The sequence below is a fragment of the Tenrec ecaudatus genome, chromosome 4 (genome assembly GCF_050624435.1).
Source record: "Tenrec ecaudatus isolate mTenEca1 chromosome 4, mTenEca1.hap1, whole genome shotgun sequence".
Classification (NCBI taxonomy): domain Eukaryota; kingdom Metazoa; phylum Chordata; class Mammalia; order Afrosoricida; family Tenrecidae; genus Tenrec; species Tenrec ecaudatus.
Genome location: NC_134533.1, coordinates 167,702,699 through 167,722,932, shown reverse-complemented (window position 1 = coordinate 167,722,932; position 20,234 = coordinate 167,702,699). Strand labels below are relative to the sequence as shown.

The window sequence follows — 20,234 nt, the reverse complement described above, 5'->3', positions numbered from 1 at the left end:
CTGCAGGGCAGCGGGGAAGCCAGGACTGGGCCTGCTGGAACCATGGTGAGAGCTCTGTCCCTGGGAAATGGGAGGAGCAAGCTGAGAGAACAGGAGCTGGTCATGAAGACTCCGAAAGGGATTTCTTTTTTGAATTTTGATGGGTCCAGTCGTTGATGTGAGATGTCCTAGCGGTGGTTTTGATTTATAGCAACCCCATAGGACATAGGAGAGCAGCCCTATCGGGGTTATGGAGGGTATAAGGAGCAGGAGGACAGATTGCTAGCCCCTCACGGAGAGCTGCTGGTTTGCCAGCAGTGGGCTTGCCGGCCTCTCAGTTGACAGCAAGGGTTTAGTTGTTATTCTCCCTCGGCTCCTCTTTCCATCTCCTCCCTCTCCACACCATGATGAGAATGGCCAGATTAGGCAATATGATCACCTCAAAAAATTAACATACAGGAACAATACTTTTTTTCCCATCATGGGTGTTTGATAGAAACTATGATCATGACAAGTTGATCATATGGTTTTGAAAGACTCCAGCGATGATTTTAGCTGTACAGACATATTTTCACTTCTTTCTTTTTCCTGATCACAGAGGTCCTCCACTGACACCACCCCATTGAGTGGGCATGGCACTCTAGCTGAGGCAACCTAAGAATTCCATCTCCTGAACTACCATGATGACATCACAGGAGGGCATTTGTCACATGAAGTTAGAAACCTAACAGGGACGCAAGCTAGTTACAAAAAGAAATGGAAAACACTATCTTTTCTTTGAAAATATCATTGCCAAAAAGGCAATGAAATCTTCAAAGTTTCCAAGAGATATATTTTCCAAAACAATGTCTACTCAACAATAAAATCAACCCAGTAGAAGGAAAAACCAATGGATGAAAAATTACCCCTCTAAAGACAATGTGTGACTTCAATACAACTCTGCTTGAAATCTAATCACGTTTGTATCTTCCAGTTACATACTCCAATGAACTTGCTTCTCCGGGAATAATTTAAACTTGTGTGAGATTACCCTCATTACAATGAAATATGTGTTAACTATTCCAGAGATTGCCTCAGAATGAAATCACCACCCTGGATAATTCAAGGAGTATCTCTGGAGAAGTTCCATTTTTAATCCATATTCCTAACACGATGGAACTGTCAGCCTTCTCAGGAAATCTCCAAGTCACCATTCTTGTCTGCATTCAACACTTTGAGGCACCAGAATTCAATGACAATATGTGTCTCCCAGAATTCTATGACAATATAAATATCTCCTAGAGTGTATGAAAATGTTCCTAGTGCTTCTGATAGTGTATTCCAACAAGCGCATTGTGAGAAACACTGATCTAAGCTTGAAAAGTGAATTGTATGCAAAAAGTTTCCATATTAATACAATAAATATTGTACTCATTTTTTAATGTATCATGTATGCTCGAAGATTTAGTGACAATATATAAATATAACATACATGCTGGAAATTGCTTTTCATATTCTAAAAATGGAATTTGCTCCATAATTTTTTATAAGGATGTTAAATTAATTGTCGCTTTTAGTGTCACCAAACCCAAATGGGTATCTTTTTTCTCTCTAGGGAAAGTTTTTATTAATATGCAAAGAATCATATATAATTTATATAATTGTAAGTTCTGAAAGGCTATGAAAAGATAGAGTAATCCAAACTCCTATACTCTATTGGATCCCATTTTCAAAATCCTTTCTAACATTTTGGTTATTTTAATATTGGAGTTTTGGTGGCAGTTTGCAAAACCAATTAGTTTTCCATTCAACTCTTCATGCCTGCGTTTTGTGACACAGGTTGCAATCTCATCAAGGTAACAGCACTCCAGCTTTCCCCCTGACTTCCCCATCTCCCTTTTCCTCTTTGCTGTTGCAGTGTTTGAGCTTTGCTTTTGGACAAATCGCGGCCTTTGGTCTTTATGTGGTCTGTTATTCTTAGAAACGCATGCTTCTCAGGGGGCATTATTCACTTCGTTTGTCTAGTGTTTGACTGAAAGTTGATCCCTGAGGTTAGATTCCGTTTCAGGCTTACGAGTGTCTCAAGACTTACTCTTTGCTGTTCCACTAGTCTCTGTCAGACCAATAGGACTTCTGTTGTCGTTATTTTAATGAGTTTGAATTTTGTTCTATATGTTTTATCTCCCTATTTGCTCAGCATTTTCTGTTGTGATACTGGTCAGGGCAGTTGGTAGTGCTCACTGGGTACCATCTGTTCTTTTCTGTTTCTGGTGTGGTTTGCGTTGTCCCTTAATCTTTTGGACTATTTGTTTCCTTGAGTCTCTGACTTTCTTCATCCTTCATTTACTCCAAATGAGGAGAGGATAATAGTTTCATCTTAGAGAGCTGCTCAAAAGCTTTTAAGACATTGGTTCTCCACCTTCCAATGCCGTGACCCTTTAATACGGTTTTTCATGTTGTGATGACCTCCCACCATAAAAGTATTATCATTGCTACTTCATAACTGTTATTTTGCTGTTATGAATTAAGCAACCTCTGTGAAAGGGTCATCACCCACCACAAGGGGTCGTGACCCACAGGTTGAGAACCACTGTTTTAAGCTTACAGTCTCTATTCATAGAAGCAAGGGTGTAGAGTACAGACCATAGTCTTTGTGAACTGTGTTATGCCAATCGACCTAGTTGCCCCCCAGGTGTCCTTCAAAATTCTTAACAAATGGCTCTTTAGACTCAGATTTAACACTTCAGATTGTGCAGAGTCATTCTTTTAATCTTACCGGTTTTCCCTCCACCTTTATTCCTTTTCTTTCTTCTCTCATTTGTCCTTTTGTATTTATCCCATTTTTAGATCAACAGTTTCCAACCAAAATCCAAGAAAAAGCCATTTAACTTAAAAATGTACTGCTAGACTACTCAGGATTTAAGCATTTAATTAAAAATCCATTAATATAATTGTATTCCCCTTTAATGCAGTCACTTAACCTGTAGTTAATTGTGACTTCTATTATTATAAAATAAGGCATATATAATCTGATGCTATATTGCTGAAAATTATCACAGGAACAGTAGCACTTGTAAATTAACTTTAAATGTGCTGAATTCAAACCTCTGAAGTTACTATTCACAAAAATTCAATGGACTGATTATGTTTAACAGTTTCAACTGGAACAAAGCAAAATTCCTTTTTCTCATGTCTTTCATGAATCACAGACAAATGTATGGGAGCTAGGAGGATATAATTTAGGGAATCTGCCTCTCAATTGATAATAATTTTAAAATATTTTTTAACTGGCATATATTTACTAGGAAACTATTTATTGATGGCAATGCATATTATCTATTATAGCACAAATGAATATATATATATACACACACATATATATCTCAGATATATGACCCAAGACTGGTCTTTATATCTAGATCACGTTGCACTTTTCCAACATCTAAAGATCTAGAAATGTCCCAATCTGTGCCTAGGCTGACAGTTGTTTATCACCTTATTTATTTCGACTCTTTCTTTGACTTTCCCTGTGGCACCAGATAATTCATTAAGACCCTTAAGACTTCCCTTACCTCTACCCACCTAGCAATCTTGTCTCAATTGGGTCTTAGAATCAGCTCCCCGTAAGGTTTCATCCCATTTCCAAAGTGCCATATCTGGATGATGTCCACCATTCAACAGGGCCGAGTTACCCAGTAGGGTCGTAGAGACCTGCGCACAGGTGGGAAGCTTCATATTAAAGCAAAGTTTTAACAATATCTTTTCAACTTTCTGAAAAAGGGATTGCATGTTTCAATTTTGTACTGGAACTTACAAACTGTAAATCGACCTGCACCCACTCCTCAGCTTTCCAGGAGATCTACCCCATGTTCTCACTGTGAACTTGGACACAGACTAGGGAGACGGTCCTTCACTTCTCTCCTTTCTGCCGTAAAATGCATTCTATTTTTACTCTTCCTTCTTGCCAAACCGAAAACACATAAACTCATTGCCACCAAGTTGATGCTAACTCAAAGCGACCCACTAGGACATGGTAGAGCTGCCCCTGTGAGTTTCTGAGAGAAAAGTTTTGCAAGAGTAGAAAGCCCTGTCTTTCGCCCACAGAGTAGCTGGTGGTACTGAACTGCTGGCCTTGAAGATCGCAGCCTAATACGTAACCACTGTGCCACCAGGGCTCCTTTCCCTGCTTTCCAGGGCTTCTATAAGTACATTTCTGCATCATTTCTTAGACCTAATTCTACCTGCATCCTTTAGGTTCTGTAGGAGTTATTCTTTTCAGTTTCAGCTTTCCCACTGCCCTTCCATTAGTGACCTTTCCTGTGTCTTCCTTTCTCTGGAGAAAGTCACAGTCCTACAATGTTGTTGCCCCTTCAACTCTGGAAGCCAATGGTCCAACTATCCTTTTGTCTCCCCCTTTACCCACTCCATGCTTAATGCTGCTAAAACCGCTTGGTCAAGAATTACCCCAGTGTTTGCAGGAACCAAATCAAATAATGTTTCCTGCCTCTAATGCTCTGTGACCTGTCTGTAGCTGCTGATACTATTGAGAGCCTCCAGTGTCTCCATTTTCTCTCTTACCCTGGGCTCTCTATCCTAGCATTCCAATGATTCTTTCTCACTTCCTGACTACTTTCTTGGATCATAGCATGTTTTTCCCAATCCATCTGGTCACTCATTAAATGGAAGTTTATCAGCATGCCCAACAGAAATCTTAATACAGCCGATTCTGAAACATTTAACACGGAGTTTACAAGTTGTAGATGCTGCTGAGGGTAGAGATTGGCCTTCTCCATTGAGCTGAATGTTGACTTTGTTATGGATGAGGGTTCTCTGGTTACTAGAATATCACGAAGTCCTCCAGGAACTTCTGAATCACTGAGGTAATTCAAATGCAGACACTTCAAACTGAGACGTTAGGTGTTTTGTTTAGGCACATACGACGCATGCTTTGGCAGAACTGTACCTCTTGTACTCTGTACATTAAAAAATACTTATATTGGTCTGAAAGTTACTTATTGCTTGATCTGAAAAATTTACTATATGGGCTTTAGGTCTACCGATGGAGAGCAAATTTGTGATATCCAGGTCAGTTCTCCAGTTATGGTTTTCATTTCTATCCCTGTAGCTTACTGCTCTGGGTCAAGTACTCAGTGTCCTAACAAAACTGTCACTCATTTGGGGGAGGGTTTTTCCTGGTTCTATACCTTGGTCTATTCCAATCTTTACAGCTGCAGCAATCTCCCCATTTTCCACAAGCAGGAAAGCCCTTCTCTTCCATAGGGCATCACTGGGTACTCCAACTGGATATTAGTTCACTTCCAGGCACATTCCTCTTTTTTTGCAGTTATTTATAAATATTTCATATTGTTCTCCATTGTAATATAGATCCTTCATGACAGAAAAGTTGTGGTTCCCCCCCAATGTTTTGTGTCCATTTGGATGGGCCAGGATTCTCAGTCCATTCTAATGAGATGGGCTGTGAGCAGTCAAGCAGTCATGAGGGGACTGAGGGAGAAGGCAATCCTTTTCCTCAAGGCACAGACTTGTTGCACTAAAATTCTCCTTGTGGTGTGACCCCATTTCTATATAACTAAATGTTTGGGGGAAACTTGCTTTTTTCTTTTTCTTTCTGAATCTGGATCTGACTCATCAACCTCCAGTTCTTTTGACGTGCGCTAAAGGCCTGGCATATTGCCTGTCTGCCCTGCGATTGATTCTCCCTGACCCCCTGACCTTGTATTTCTTCATTTCTGCAGTCACCAACCTGTTGCCTGTCTTCCTATCTTGGGTCATCAGGCCCTGTGACTGTTTGAGTTGGGAAACATCTCTAGTGTAACATCTGACCCATGGACTTGGACTGGATCGCTTCTACACCTGTGGGAGCAATTTCTTGATATAATATAAAATATATATCATTGTCACTGGTTCTGTTTCTGTAGAGAATCCAGCCTACACAACACGTATAATCAATTTTCTATTGTTAACATTTGCATCAGTCAATTATAATACATTTTAGCATTTGTTATTTCCAAGGATGTCAGTGAAAATAAGTTAACTGCACTATTTTTTGCATGCGTAGAAAGGGAAGCTGAGGCACATTAAGTAGTTTGGCCGATCAGGGAAAATAACTTGGCAGATTAAGCAATTTGGCTTCTTATTGGTAGATCCAGAATTTAAACCAGTAGTTTCAGGTGTTAACTCTAGTGCCCCTTCCTCTTTCCCCTTTAGACTATGTTGCGTACAGTCACTTTTAGGTAATTGAAAGGTAAATGGCCCTGTTCCTTTATACCACGTCTTGGGCATAATAGATGTTGAGACATATAAAATGAATGGGTAACTATGCAAACACAAATATACGCAAAACTACCTAGGAATGAGAGACATTGCTTACTATGAAAAGACTCCAACAAAATAATTCCTTTCTCAAGACACAAATCTTCAGTCCCCAAATCAGTAGTGCTCAGAATATAGCCAACCAGTGTTAGGAATAACGCAACAAATGCCAAAGAGTCAACCGAGGTTTAACTGTGCCTTTTAGAAAGTGGATCTAATTAAGAGACAGACAGAGAGAGAGAGAGAGCGCGTGCACCTGATGAGACAGTAGAAGGGAAATGCACTTTCCAGGTTTATCATTGCAGAGCTTTTGAGTGTAGGCACACACAGCACAGACGGGGCTCTCATTGAGAATGGAACAAGCAAGAGAATTGTGTCGGAGCTGAAGTGCTTTCATGAAGAAAACATGTGTCCTGGTCGCTACGCTCTTCCTTCCAGCAGAGTTCTGTGGATTCACAAAGGCAGCACAAATGAACGAGATGGAAAAGTGCAGGCTGGTAATATTCAAAAGGAAGTAAAAGCTGCCTGGATTGAGGCTGATAACGCTGGATTTGTCTAGGCATGGATTCTCTTAAAATCAGCACTTGATGCTCAAGAGGCTGTACCAAGAATTATCAGCTATAAGAAGGCACTCTCATTTAGCTTATGAAGAAGTTGTTGCTGTGGTTGAATGAACATTGATTAGAAATTGGAAGAATGTGCTGCAGTAGGTCAGGATTTTATAATACATGACTCAAAAAATGGGACGTTTATCACAAAATATAAACTTTACTCAGAAGACTTTAATTTATAGGATTGCACCTATTTATGAACCTGGCAATTTCTATTATGTATTATATATGGTGTAGACGAGCCAGCGTTCTGAGATGAGAGGAAAGCACAGCGGAGCTGCCCCAGGAACAGGAGCACCCAGAGGGGGCGGGTAGAGAGGTGTTTTTAGAAGGTCAATGGGAGATTCATTTTACAACCCACATTCTAATCTCAAGACACATCTAAACATAAACATAATAAAGAGATATCAGCCTTTGTGAAGTGCAAGCCTCACATGGAGAAGATATAAAATTTAGTCTTTGAAAGGTATAATAAAATAACTCGAAATTATCCAAATTTTAATAAATCAGGTAAATATATCTTCAAAAAACATTTAGCCACATGCTTTGGAATCATTCAATTAAAATGGTAAATTTACCCTATGTAACAATATACAATAATTTAAACAAACTATATTAAAATGTGACGGCATTAAAAAATCTCTATGCCAACAAAACAGAAAGGAAAAAAGAGAGAGAAAAGTATCTGTGCAATATCCTTGGCATGAGAGATATGCATATATAACAATATATCTAATAGACAAGGTTTTGCTTATTGTACTTAGCGTCACTATGAGTCAAAGCTGGGTAGCAACACCACCACCTAGCAACAGCATCTAGCAAACCAAGAACATGCATGTACTCACACACATTATGCAGTTAGACTTTATAGGCATATATACATATAAGTATGTATACTCCTGTATCTATCTCAGGAGCCCTGGTGGCATAGAAATTACACATGGGGCTGCGATCCACAAGGTCGGCAGAGTGAAGCCACCAGGAGAAAGATGGTAATGTGATATGAACTACATGCATGCCCTATGGTCCATGTTTCAAAATCTGAATTTAAATGAGATTCCAAATATCAATTTACTGCTATTGAGTTGATTCCAATTGATACTGACCCTAAAGGGCAGGATAGAAGTGTGCCTAGGGGGTTCTGAGTCTACAAATCTTTATGTGAGCAGAAAACCTCATCTTTCTCCCTAGAAACAGCAAGTGCATTTGAACGTTCAAATGCACTTGCTGTTTCTAGGGAGAAAGATCTTGTGGTTAGCAACCCAACACATAGCCTACTGCACACCAAGGCTCCTGGAGCACTGTTATTTACTCACGTTGTTGTTAGTAATTGCTTGGTCCTGGACCATCCTCACAATTATTATGCTTGAGCTCACTGCTGCACTCATCATCAACCCACCTGGTTCTTTCCCAGTAACCCTCTACCAAGCATGATAGCCTTGGATAGCAAGCCCCAAATATGTGAGGCAACTGGAATTTCCAAATGCTGAAATTTCAGGTTTTCAAAATATTGATCTAATCAGAAAACAAGACCACAAATTTTTTCTTGTTATAATATGTTCAGAAACAACTGTTACCATTACATGAAAAAGTAAGTTACAAATAATCACAACACACACACACACACATATGGGCTGACTTTATGCTACTTTTATTGCCCACAAATTCTACAGAAAATAAAAGGCCAGAAAAGAACCCTTCAATATAATACAAACTGACTACTGTTGATTCAGTTTCATCTTTCACCTCTTAATCACATTTATTAGTTGGCTAGGAGAACACTATTTTAGCTATTGCACAGAACATAATTATCCTTCCTTCTGTTCTAAATCTTTCATGTAAACCATATGGCATAATTAAAATTTTTCAGGCACTAATTAAAAGTGTCCATTTAAGTTAAACAAGGTCACAAGAGAAAATAATTAAGATCTACTGTAAAAATTTGGAGGAACTACATATGGAAAACAATATAACAAATCCATTGTCAGTTAAATCTGTTTGCAATCTTCATGTTTACTTGTAATACAAAAGCTTAGAAATAAGGTACATCATAATGCATAGTCTTCTAAATATCAAAAATAAATGTAAACAAACAAACAAAACCCCACTAAAATGTAGGGAAAGGAAGAGGCAGAAAGAGAAAGTATTACCTGCTAGATGTTTTTGAGTGTCAGAGATTGGTAATGGCCTCAGTTCAGAAGCGTGAGTTAGACTCTTTGAACATATCAAAGTCTACTCATCACAGACTAGTGTAGGAAATACAATGTGCAATGCAGATGCTCCTTTAGGAAGGGTGGATTTAGAATTCTAGGTACTGACAATGCTGCCAGCATACAGTCCTCAGGTGTCAGCTTGCTGAGTCTTGTGCCTGTCCGTCCAAGGGCACGTGGGACCGAAAAACCTAGCCCTCTCACCCTAACTGGGTAAAACTCTGAAGAACCAATTCAACTTCAGACACGCCCATTAAATTGACTTAAACGTGGGGCTTTTGTTTGTTGTTTATTTTTCTTTTCTTTTTACTATACCACCCCTGAATATCACCTTTTGCTCACTCTGTTTCTCTCCTTTCCTATCCATAGGTATTGATCCCAATAGAATTCTAGAGATAAATTTCATAGAGATGGCTTCCTGATATTCCAATCTGTGACATACTGTTTACAGAAACATGAGGGTAAAAAAATCAAACAGAATAATTCACAAGAAAAAAAGTGTTAATTTTGAAATGGTTTTATTCTAAGAATTCTCTCTCTCTCTCTCTCTCACACACACACATACACACACGGGGGAAAATATAAGAATGCTTATGAAACAAAGAATAAAATCTATTGGAGGAAACTATTGAACTTCTTAAGTGAGTGAGGCTCTCATGAGATGAAAGCAAGAAGTATTCATGATAGTCAAAAGTGAGCTAAGAATGGCCCTACTTGACACTAAACCTCATGACGAGATCACTGAAGATATGTGTCCTGTGGCACAGTGTGGTGAAAAACAAAAACAAGCAATAAAAAAAGATGGTGCTTGGCTATCAGAAAGAATAGTGTCTGGAGTCCCATAGGCTTGTTTAAAAACAAGCAGTAGTCTAGTGAAGCATCAACTAAATACACATGGAAGAAGTACATCAGTCCATATGATCTGGAGATTATAAATAATAAAATTCAAATCCAAAGGAGGAAACAGTAGCAGAGCTTAAATCATGAGCACCTAGTTTGCAGAGGCTATGGAAGACAGTGAAGACCCAAAATTCAATTGTAGGGTCCCCACCTGGATTAAGGTTTTGGTGAATCCCCTCTGGCCATAGTCCAGGGATGTGATTGGCCTAACTAGTAGTGAGAGAGCATTGTAAAGTCAATCATGACAGACATAGTTTGCTTAAAATGAAACACCTTATCATTTGATTTCCCTTTAGACCAAATTTAATGTTGTTTTTGATTTTTGTATTTTCTGCTTTCTTTTCGATTAAGGATTTTCTCTGTTTTGTGTTGTCATTGTTGTTGGGCTATGTTTGTTTTCTTTCAGTTTGTGTTTTGGATGATTATCTGTATATCAAATCCAGGATAGGTAAATAAATAGAGACAGTAAATGAATTCATAATTACCTAGGGAATTATCTAGGAGCATAACAGGGGAGGTTGGGAGGAAATGGGGAACTAACTACCATGAGTACAAGAAGATATATGAAATGGATTGTGGTTATAATTGCACAATTCTTAATATGAACAAATCATTTAATTGTATGAAGTGTGAAATATAAGCCAATAAAACTATTTTGGGAGGATTTGGGGGGTATTTCTGGCAAGATGGCAACTGAGTAACACATATCAGAGAGACTCCACAGAAATCTGTGTAGGAGAGTTACAAAGAGGGAAATTCCACACTGCTGGGTCACAGGAGGAGCATCATAAAGATAAGTAGGCACAGATCCACTAGGTTTTGAGGAGCTGGGTGCTTTTGGCTTACTACAATGGAGACCGGCTAGGGTTTGGCTTTAGCCCTGCTACTGTTTCAGCTGGAGCTGGGATCATTTGGAGCTGGTCCACGGGTTTCCTCTCAATACAGCTACAGCTTGCCACTCCCTCCAGGCAGGGTTTAAACTGTTCTACCCCATGGCCAGGACTCAGGGTTCAGCTATATTGCTACTTTTGTTTCTCTCTCTTCCCCACCAGTCTCAGCTGCCAGGGCAGGATTTAACCCCCCCACCCCCCAGGCCCACCATCAGGGATGGTGGCTCAGCTATATTGTTACTTTTGCGTCCCTCTTTTTTCTCATTTTCCTCCACAGTTGCAGTGGACTGCTCATTTTTTCTTTCTTCTTATTCTCTTCCCTTTTCTCTCATTTTCCACTGTCAACATCCAAACCACTCCCCTTAGCTTAGGGCATTTACGCCTGCCCTCCAGCCAGGTGAGAGAGTTCCACCCTCTGTAGCTAGTAACCGGAGACTGGGGAAAGCCCACCCAACCTCCACCAGGGGATATCCTCCCCCAACTTCTTCTGGGGGATATCCTGCCCACCTTCATATGGGGGAAATCCCGACCAACTTCCTATGGGGGAAATCCCGCCCACCCACACTCTGCAGTGCTTAACACGTGGCTGGGGAAATCCTGCCAACCTTCTTCCATGAGAAAGCCTGCCTGCATGGCTGTAGGAGCTCCTATCAGTCCTCTGTGGTCCCAGGTGACTGAGGGAACTTCCTCCCACCTGCCATAGTACCTCACATGGCCTAAGGAAGCTCAGCCAACACTTACCAGCATTCCACGCTGTTGGAGGAACTTTTTCCCAACCTCCAAAATTATCCAGCTGACCAAGGCAATTCCACCATTATTCATGGAGCTCTACACCAAAGTGGGCACACCCACCTGCCTTAGTTGGCACTCCCATTACAGTAGGCACCCTTGCACGTCCTTTTTGGTCCCCCAAGCTGCCATGGGCCACACCATCACAGCTTCTTGTGAGATCACCCAGTGCAGCACCATCCTTGTGGGTCTAACAACACCCCAACCTACATCCCTTGAGAGGACCATCTAACTTGCCCTCCAAGTAAGAAGAGTCTAGGGAAGGTTGACTAGGGAAATAGTAAAGCCAGAGGAGGAAGCCAAAGCGGTAGGACAATTCCATAGTGCAATTAGCTGTAGGCAGTTTGAAGAAGCATTCGCATAAATCTTCGAGAGCCCAGTGCTCTTAAAGTTCGGAAAATGTCACCTGACTCCTCTAGAACAATGTAACGCAAACAGCAATAAGCCTCAATGAAAAACAGGAGAAACAAAAGGCAATGGCAGAAGATGTCCTGAACCCAATAACATGCATAGAAGAAGCAGAAGCAGATATGCCAGAGAAAGAAATTTCCAGAATGCTGCTTGGAGTCCTACAGGATATGAAGGAAAGAATACAGAAAAAGGATGAAATGATAGAGGACATTGTGTTAGACAGGGTTCTCTAGAGAGACAAAACCAGATTGCTAATAATTATATATATATTTATACAGCTAGATAGATAGATAATATGAGATGAACAGTTAAATTATAAAGCAGTACAAATGGCTCAGTGCAACTCAGTCCCATAAGAGAGTTGTGAGACACTGGCAGTCCTTCAAGTCTTGAGGGCCACCAGATAGTACGCTGTAGAGAGATTCAGGCTATCTCGGCACAGGCAGCAAACAGCAAGGCAGGTCACCAAGAGTCAGTCAGGTTACCAACAGTCAGTCCCCAACCCAAGAGATGTAAATTCCAATTTTGTGGCAAAGCAGGTCTTGAAGGAACCTCAAATTACAGCGACACAGTCCACAGGTGAGATATTCTACAGGTAGTGTTGCTTGCAAATGGAGGCCCAGAGAAAGCAAGTACTAGTCCTCACACTAGTCTGATGATCAAAGAGTGAGAGACAAGAAAGGCGAGGCTCCCCAAGCCATTTATCTCTCCGCCCTTCAATTAATCCCACATGTGTTTATCAGCCAGGCTGGCACAACAAACTAATTCAGACATAAAGACCACATACAAAGGAAAATGCAAGAGCTCAGAGACGAGATAACAAAAATGAGTAGGAGGCTTATGGACTTTGCCAAATCGAATGGAGGAGGCAGAGAATCGTACCAGTGACTTAGAGGACAGCCAAGCAGACCTGATGAATAAGTCAACCAAACGCTCCACAAGATGAAAAAAGAAATCACAGCCTCAACAATTATAGTAAGTGACATCAATATATTGCTCTCTGAGAAAGATAGATCACAGGGAAAGAAACTCAGCAAGGAGGCTAGAGATCTAAACACTATAATTAGACAATTTGGCCTGATAGATATTTACAGAGCTCTTCTCCCAAATACAAAACAAATTCACATTATTTTCAAGCCTGCATGGCATATTTTGAAGATAGACCACATACTGGGGCATAAGGCCAATCTGCATAAATTTAAGCACATTGATATCATACAGACTTCTCTCTCTGACCACTGTGCCATAAGGCTGGAAATAAACAAAAGGAAGATAAAGAAAACAAGGGCAAACAATTGGAGGAAGAGTAACTCTCTATTGCAAAAGGAGTATGTACTGGCCCAGAGCAGAGATGAAATTAGAAAATTTCTAGAAACCAATGAGAATTAGAGTACGATGTACCAGAACTTATGAGACACAGCAAAGGTAGCTATCAGAGGAAGTTTGACAGCAATACATACATACATAGAAAAAGAAGAGAGACTTACGATCGATATGCTGGCACAAAATTTACAACTAGAGCAGAGTCAACAGGACAATCCTACTAATACAAAATAAAACAAAATAAAGATCAGAGCTGAGATTCAGGAGAGGAAAAATAAGACATCTATGGGAAAAAACAATGCTGTGAAAAGTTGGTTCTTTGAAAAGATAAACAGAATTGAAATACCACTGGAAAACCTAACAAAAGAGAGGCAGGGACACATTTCAATAGCAAGGATGAGGGATGAAAGAGGGCACATTACAAGAGACCCTAATGAAATAATAAGGATACTTACACAGTACTACAAAGGACTGTACTCCAGTGAATTCAACAACCTGGAAGACATGGACAAATTCTTGGAAAAACTATCCCTCCGTAGACTATGCCCGATGGAGGTCAAGAATATCAACAGACCCATAGCAATAGAAGAACTGGAAAAGGTTATTGAGGAATTACCAACAACAAAAAAATATCCTTGGTGTCACAAGAGAATTCTACCGAGCATCCTGGGAAGAACTGACACCAACCCTAACAAACTATTCCAGAGCATAGAAAAAGACGGCAAACTCTTGAACTCCTTTTTATTTTCCTCTACTCTCACAAGTCTTTTTATTTATTAATCCAGGTACATTAAAAAAATTTTTCTACTGCATACAAAACAGCCTGCTTGAAGTTCTTTCTTCCCATAGTGCATCAATGCTCAAAACTCTAGATCTTATGTGCATCACCACATGTCAAGGCTGGTTTACCAGCCACGGGTCCACATGGAAGCTGATGGAAAACTGGACTTAGGTAGTAGACTTCTTTGTCCAGATCCTGGAGAATTTTACAGGAAAGGTGAGTGGCAGTTACAGACACTTTGCTGACTGGGGCTGTCAAAGTCTCTATAGGTTGCTCTTGCATGCAGTTGGAGATCAGATGGCCACACTAGCCACAGTCCTTTGGAACATGCTCTTTGAACTCCTTCTATGAAACTAGTTTAACTCTGTTACCAAAACCAGGCAAGGGTCCCACCAGAATTCAGAACTACAAACCAATATCCCCAATGAACATTGAGGCAAAAAAAAATCTTTAACAAAATACTGGTCAAGAGAGTACAAAAGTATGTAAAACAAATAAGTCGCCGTGCCAAGTGGGATTCATACCAGGGATGCAGGGATGCTTTAGCAAACGAAAGACCATTAGTATAATTTGCCACATTGACATGAAAAACTATAAGAACCACATGATAATATCGATATATATGGAAAAATTTCACAACATCCAGCACCAATTCCCATTTAAGACACTCAAGAAGATAGGACTGTATGGAAAATTCCACAATATAATACAAGGTATACATGAAAAAACCAACAGCCAACATGTTAGTCAATTGAGAATAGACAAAAAAAATCTCACTGAAAAAGGGGACCAGACAAGGATGCTCCTTGTATTCACTCTTATTTAACATCATACTGGAAGTCTTAGCTAACAGCATAAGGCAAAGAAAAGACACCAAAGATATTTCTGGGGAAGGAAGAGGTGAAATCATCATTATTTGCAGATGATATGATTTTATATATTGGAAATCCCAAAATCTCCACAAGGAAGTACTGGAAGCAATAGAGGAATATGGCAGAGTAGCGGATACAAGATCAAAAAAACAGAAGTCCATCGGACTGCCATACACATCGGTTAAGACCACAGAAGAGGAGATCAAAAAGGTGGTACCCTTCACAATAGCCAAGCACAAATAGAAATATCTCAGGATATACCTGACTAAAAGAACAAAAGATTTGCATGAGGAAAACAACAGAACAGTATTACAAGAAACCAAGAGTGACCTCAACAAATGGAAGACTATCCCATGCTCGTGGATCAGAAGACTCAATATAATCAAGATGTCAGTTCTGCTCAAGGCACTATATAACTTTAATGCAATTCCGATACAATTACCCTCATCTTTCTTCAAGGAAATGGAAAAACTGATTACCAACTTCATATGGAGAAAGAAGAAGTCCAGATTTAGCAGAGAACTCCTCAAGAAGACGGACAGAGCAGGAGGGTTTGCTTTACTTGACTTTAGCACATACTATCTAGCCACAATGGTCAAAACCACAACGTATTGGTATAATGATAGATATTCAGACCAATGGAAAAGAATTGAAAACAAAAATAAAATCAACAGCATATAGACAACTGATCTTTGATAAGGGCCAAACAATATATCAAATGGGAAGCAGATACACTCTTCAACAAGTGATCCTGGAAAATATAGAGATCTACCTACAGAAAAATGAAGCAAGACTTTTATCTCACTCCATACACAAGAATAAACTCAAGGTGGATCACAGACCTTGAGATAAAACCCCAAACTATTAGGGCCATTAAATGAGGGAATTGGGACAAACCTGAGAATTTGGCACAGGGAATACATAGGATATCAGAAATAGGGAAGGCCACAAATACAGAGGAGGCACAAATTGACAAGTGGGATATACTGAAGATAAAACACCTGTGTACATCGAAAGACTTCACCGAGTGTAATAAGAGAGCCCTCAGAATGTGAAGGCATCTTTAGCAATGACACAACAGACAAAAAGCTTATTGCTAAAATCTATGATAGTCTGCTAGCTTCAAAAAAGAAAAATCTAATTGTCCACTGAGGAGGTGGGCCAAGGAACTGAACAGAAGTTTTCAAGGTCAGAAATCCACATGGGCAATAAGCATATGAGAAAATGTTCCCGATCATTAGCCATAAGAGAAATGCAAATTAAAGTAGCTATGAGATACCACCTAACACGCTCAAAGATAGCCCAATTCAAAATAATCAAAGCAACAAGTATTGGAGGGGCTGTGGTGAGATAGGAACTCTCATCCACTGCTGGTGGACCTAAAGGTATGTACAGCCACTATGGAAATGAATTTGGTGATTTCTAAAGCAGATGAAAATTGCGCTAACACCTGACCCAGCAACCTGCCTACTGGGCATATACCCAGAAGAGGCAAGAAACAAACCATAGCCAGACATCTGTGATCCAATGTTCATTGTGGCACAGTCCACAATTGCAAGGAGTTGGAAACAACCCAAATTTCCATCAACAGATGGATGGATGAAAAAACTGTGGTACATACATACAATGGAATACTACGCACCCCAGAAAAGCAGCGATGAATGCATGAAGCACATAGCCACGTGGGATGAACTGCAGGAAATCACGCTAAGCGAAGTAAGCCAAGTACAAAAAGACAAGTACAACATGAGTTCACTGAGGTAAGCTTAAAAATATAAAAGGAGCATAGGGGAAAAGATACTGTATACAAACATTCCTGGGGTGAGGTCCAGGTACAATTGCAGGGGCCAGACTTAATCCATGGATACATAGGGTAGCCAACTAAAAAGGAGGGGGGAAACGGGGAAAAAAAGAAAAGCTATGAGTAGCAGGGGAGCAGGGCACTAACCTACCCAAGGGGAGGGTATTGTTTATCTCTCCACAGGGAAATAGGGACCATACTTCAACCCAGTGCTTCAAGATGTGAATGGAACATACTGACATGAAGCAGGGAACTAGTAGAGAGGTCTGAGGGGCTGACGCTAATCCCACTACGTGGACAGCCCCTCCTCCTCGTAGAAGAATTCACTTCAGAGGACAGCAATGAAGCTACATAGGGACATGTCTAATCATAGCACACAGGAGCACATGAAGGGAGAAAAAGAGAGAGTGGAGCACATTGTGGCCCACCAAGCCCTGAGGATGATACTCCTGCTCAGAGGAGCCAAAGTACCGAGAAGACCACATGGCCGGCCCCACTAAGAGGCATGGTGTCCCGCACTGACCCATAGCGCTACAGGGGACAACACTGGAGACAGTGTAGGGATTGCGCCCAATCTGACCCCACCACACGTAGGCGAAACACTAAGGGTGTGCGACAGAACAGCAACGGGAACAGAGCAAGGAAGTCCTGAGGGAATAGCAAAAATAGACTTTGGGTCCATGGTGTGACACCCCATCAGACTCGACCAGAGAACACTCCTAAAGGTCAACAGACAGTGAACTACGAAAACTTTTGTCATTGGTATTTTTTTTTTGTGATTGTTGTTTTGTTTTCTTTTGTTGCTTTGTTTTGTTCTGTCTTGTTTTTTGTGAATATTATTATCTCTGCAGGTCTATCTAGATAAGATAGGTGGGATAAACAATCTGGAGAAGAAAACAATGGGATCAAGGTTTCTGGGGGACATGGGAGCGGGGAAGGTGGGGTAAAGGAAGTGGGTGGTAACAAACCCAGGGACAAGGGAAAAACAAGTGATCCAAAATTGATGGGGAGGAGAGTGTAGGAGGCCTGGTAGGGCTTGATCAAGGGCAATGTAACTGAGAGGAATTACTGAAACCCAAATGAAGAATGAACATGATAGTCAGACAAGAGGAAAGTAAAAGGAAATAGAGCAAAGAACTAGAAGTCAAAGGGCATTTATAGAAGTCTAAACGCAGTTCTGTACATATGTAAATATATTTATATATGATGATGGGGTAATAGATCTATGTGCATATATTTATATATTTAAGGTAGCAGATGGACATTGGGCCTCTACTCTAGTACTCACTCAATGCAAGAATGCTTTGCTCTATTAAACTGGCATTCCATGATGCTCACTTTCCCAACACAATTGCTGAAGACAAAGCGGGTGAATAAGCAAATGTGGTGAAGAAAGTTGTTGGTGCCTGGCTATCAAAAGGTATAGCATCTGGGGCCTTAAAGGCTTGAAGATAAACAAGCAACCATCTAGCTGGGAAGCAACAAAGCCCACATGGAAGAAGCACACCACCCTGTGTGATCATGAGGTGTTGATAGGATCAGGTATCAGGCATCTAAGAACAAAAAATCATATCATTGTGAATGAGGGGGAGCACAGAGTGGAGACTCAAAGCTCGTATGTAGGCCACTGGATATCCCCTTTCAGAAGGGTCAAGGGGAAGAGATGAGCCAGTCAGGGTGCAGTATAGCAACGATGGAGCATACTTTTCTCTAATTATTTAATGCTTCCTCTTCCCCCAGTATCATGATTCCAATTCTACCTTACAAATCCAGCTAAACCAGAGGATATATAGTGGTACAGATAAAAGCTGGAAACACAGGAATCCAGGACAGATAAACCCCTCAGGACCAATAATGAGATTAGCAACACCAGGAGGGGAAGGGAAGGTGGAGGAGAAAGGGAGAGCGATCACAATGATCTACATATCACCCCCTCCCTGGAAGACGGGCAACAGAAAAGAGGGTGATGGGAGACATCGGTCAGTGTAAGACATGAAAAATAATAATACTTTATAAATTGTTAAGGGTTTGTGGGGGAAGGAGGGGAAAAATAAGGAGCTCAAGAGCTTAAATAGAAAGAAAATGTTTTGAGAATGATGATAACAAATGTTCAAATGTTGTACACACAATGGATGGATGGATGGATGGATTGTGATGAAGGTTGTACGAGCTCCCAATAAAATGATTTCTAAAACAACCCCCCAAACCCCTATTTTTAAGTGTGGAAGAACTACATAACAATGTATTTATTAAATATCTTACCTAAATTTGAAAATAGATGGATTACTCATGAAGGTGAAAGCCTTCATTCAGGAACAGAGAGAAAGTCCCATAGATATTGTAATTGAAAAGGGAGAGCACACAGCAAAACAGTGCAAAATTCTTACCCACCTCATTTAGAATAGATAGCTCTTAATATATATAAGTGAGATTCCACATCGCAGACAATGTTGATATAATTTCAAAATATCACAATGCAGATACATTGCTAGTCAATTGATCCAATAAACATCAATTGTTTATTAGTAGTACCTGCTTGAGATTGTGTAGATGATCTTAGCCCATCTCATGAAGAAACTTAAATATAGTTGATTGGCACTCTCTGACAAAATTGAAAAGAAAGCAAATTAATTGTGGGTATATTTCTAATTGAAATACAAAATTTGTACCTTTTGGAAAGTCATATATGGAAAAGATATTTTCTTAAATGTCACTATTTGAAATTTTACCTATCCAAGAGAAATGAATAATCATTATGTTTTTTTGCTAGAATCTCGGTTACTTTAATTCATTACAATGTCTGATAATTGCTTTGCATGTATTACCCATTAGTTCAACTATGATTTTGAATAACTGTAAACCCAATATATTAAGAGTCACACTTTCAAGGAAAAATAAATCAAAATTCTGAAATGAGAGCAATAACATTTGGTACAAGTGTTGAAATTACAGAAATATAACAGAAAGGCTTATTTTAAAAACACTTAAAAGTAAATTTCAACACTTGGTGTCATTTTCTTTCCTTCATTAAAAATCTAAATATAGTTTGTGAGGGAGGACAGGGGAGAGAGGGGGAAGAAATGGGGAGCTGATATCAGGGGCTCAATTGGGAAGAGAATGCTTTGAAAATGATGATGGTGGCATATGTGCAAATGTGTTTGACACATTGGATGAATCTATGGATTGTGATAAGAGATGTAAGAGCTTCCAATAAAAACATTAAAAAAATCTAAAAATAGGACTTAACAAATTTAATTTTCCAAATATATTTTGAGCCTAGAAAGTTTTTCAGATTATTTTAAAAATTCTTACATTAAAATGTCTAATATTTTCATGCATATTTTCATAGACATTT

General features: G+C 39.9%; 1 non-coding gene across 1 annotated transcript; it reads right to left on the bottom strand.

Moving 5' to 3' along the window:
- Positions 1 to 14,409: 14,409 nt before the first annotated feature.
- LOC142447644 (small nucleolar RNA SNORA44) lies at positions 14,410 to 14,539 on the bottom strand. The gene has a single exon (XR_012784309.1). It is a non-coding gene; the product is annotated as a small nucleolar RNA SNORA44 (small nucleolar RNA).
- Positions 14,540 to 20,234: the final 5,695 nt, after the last annotated feature.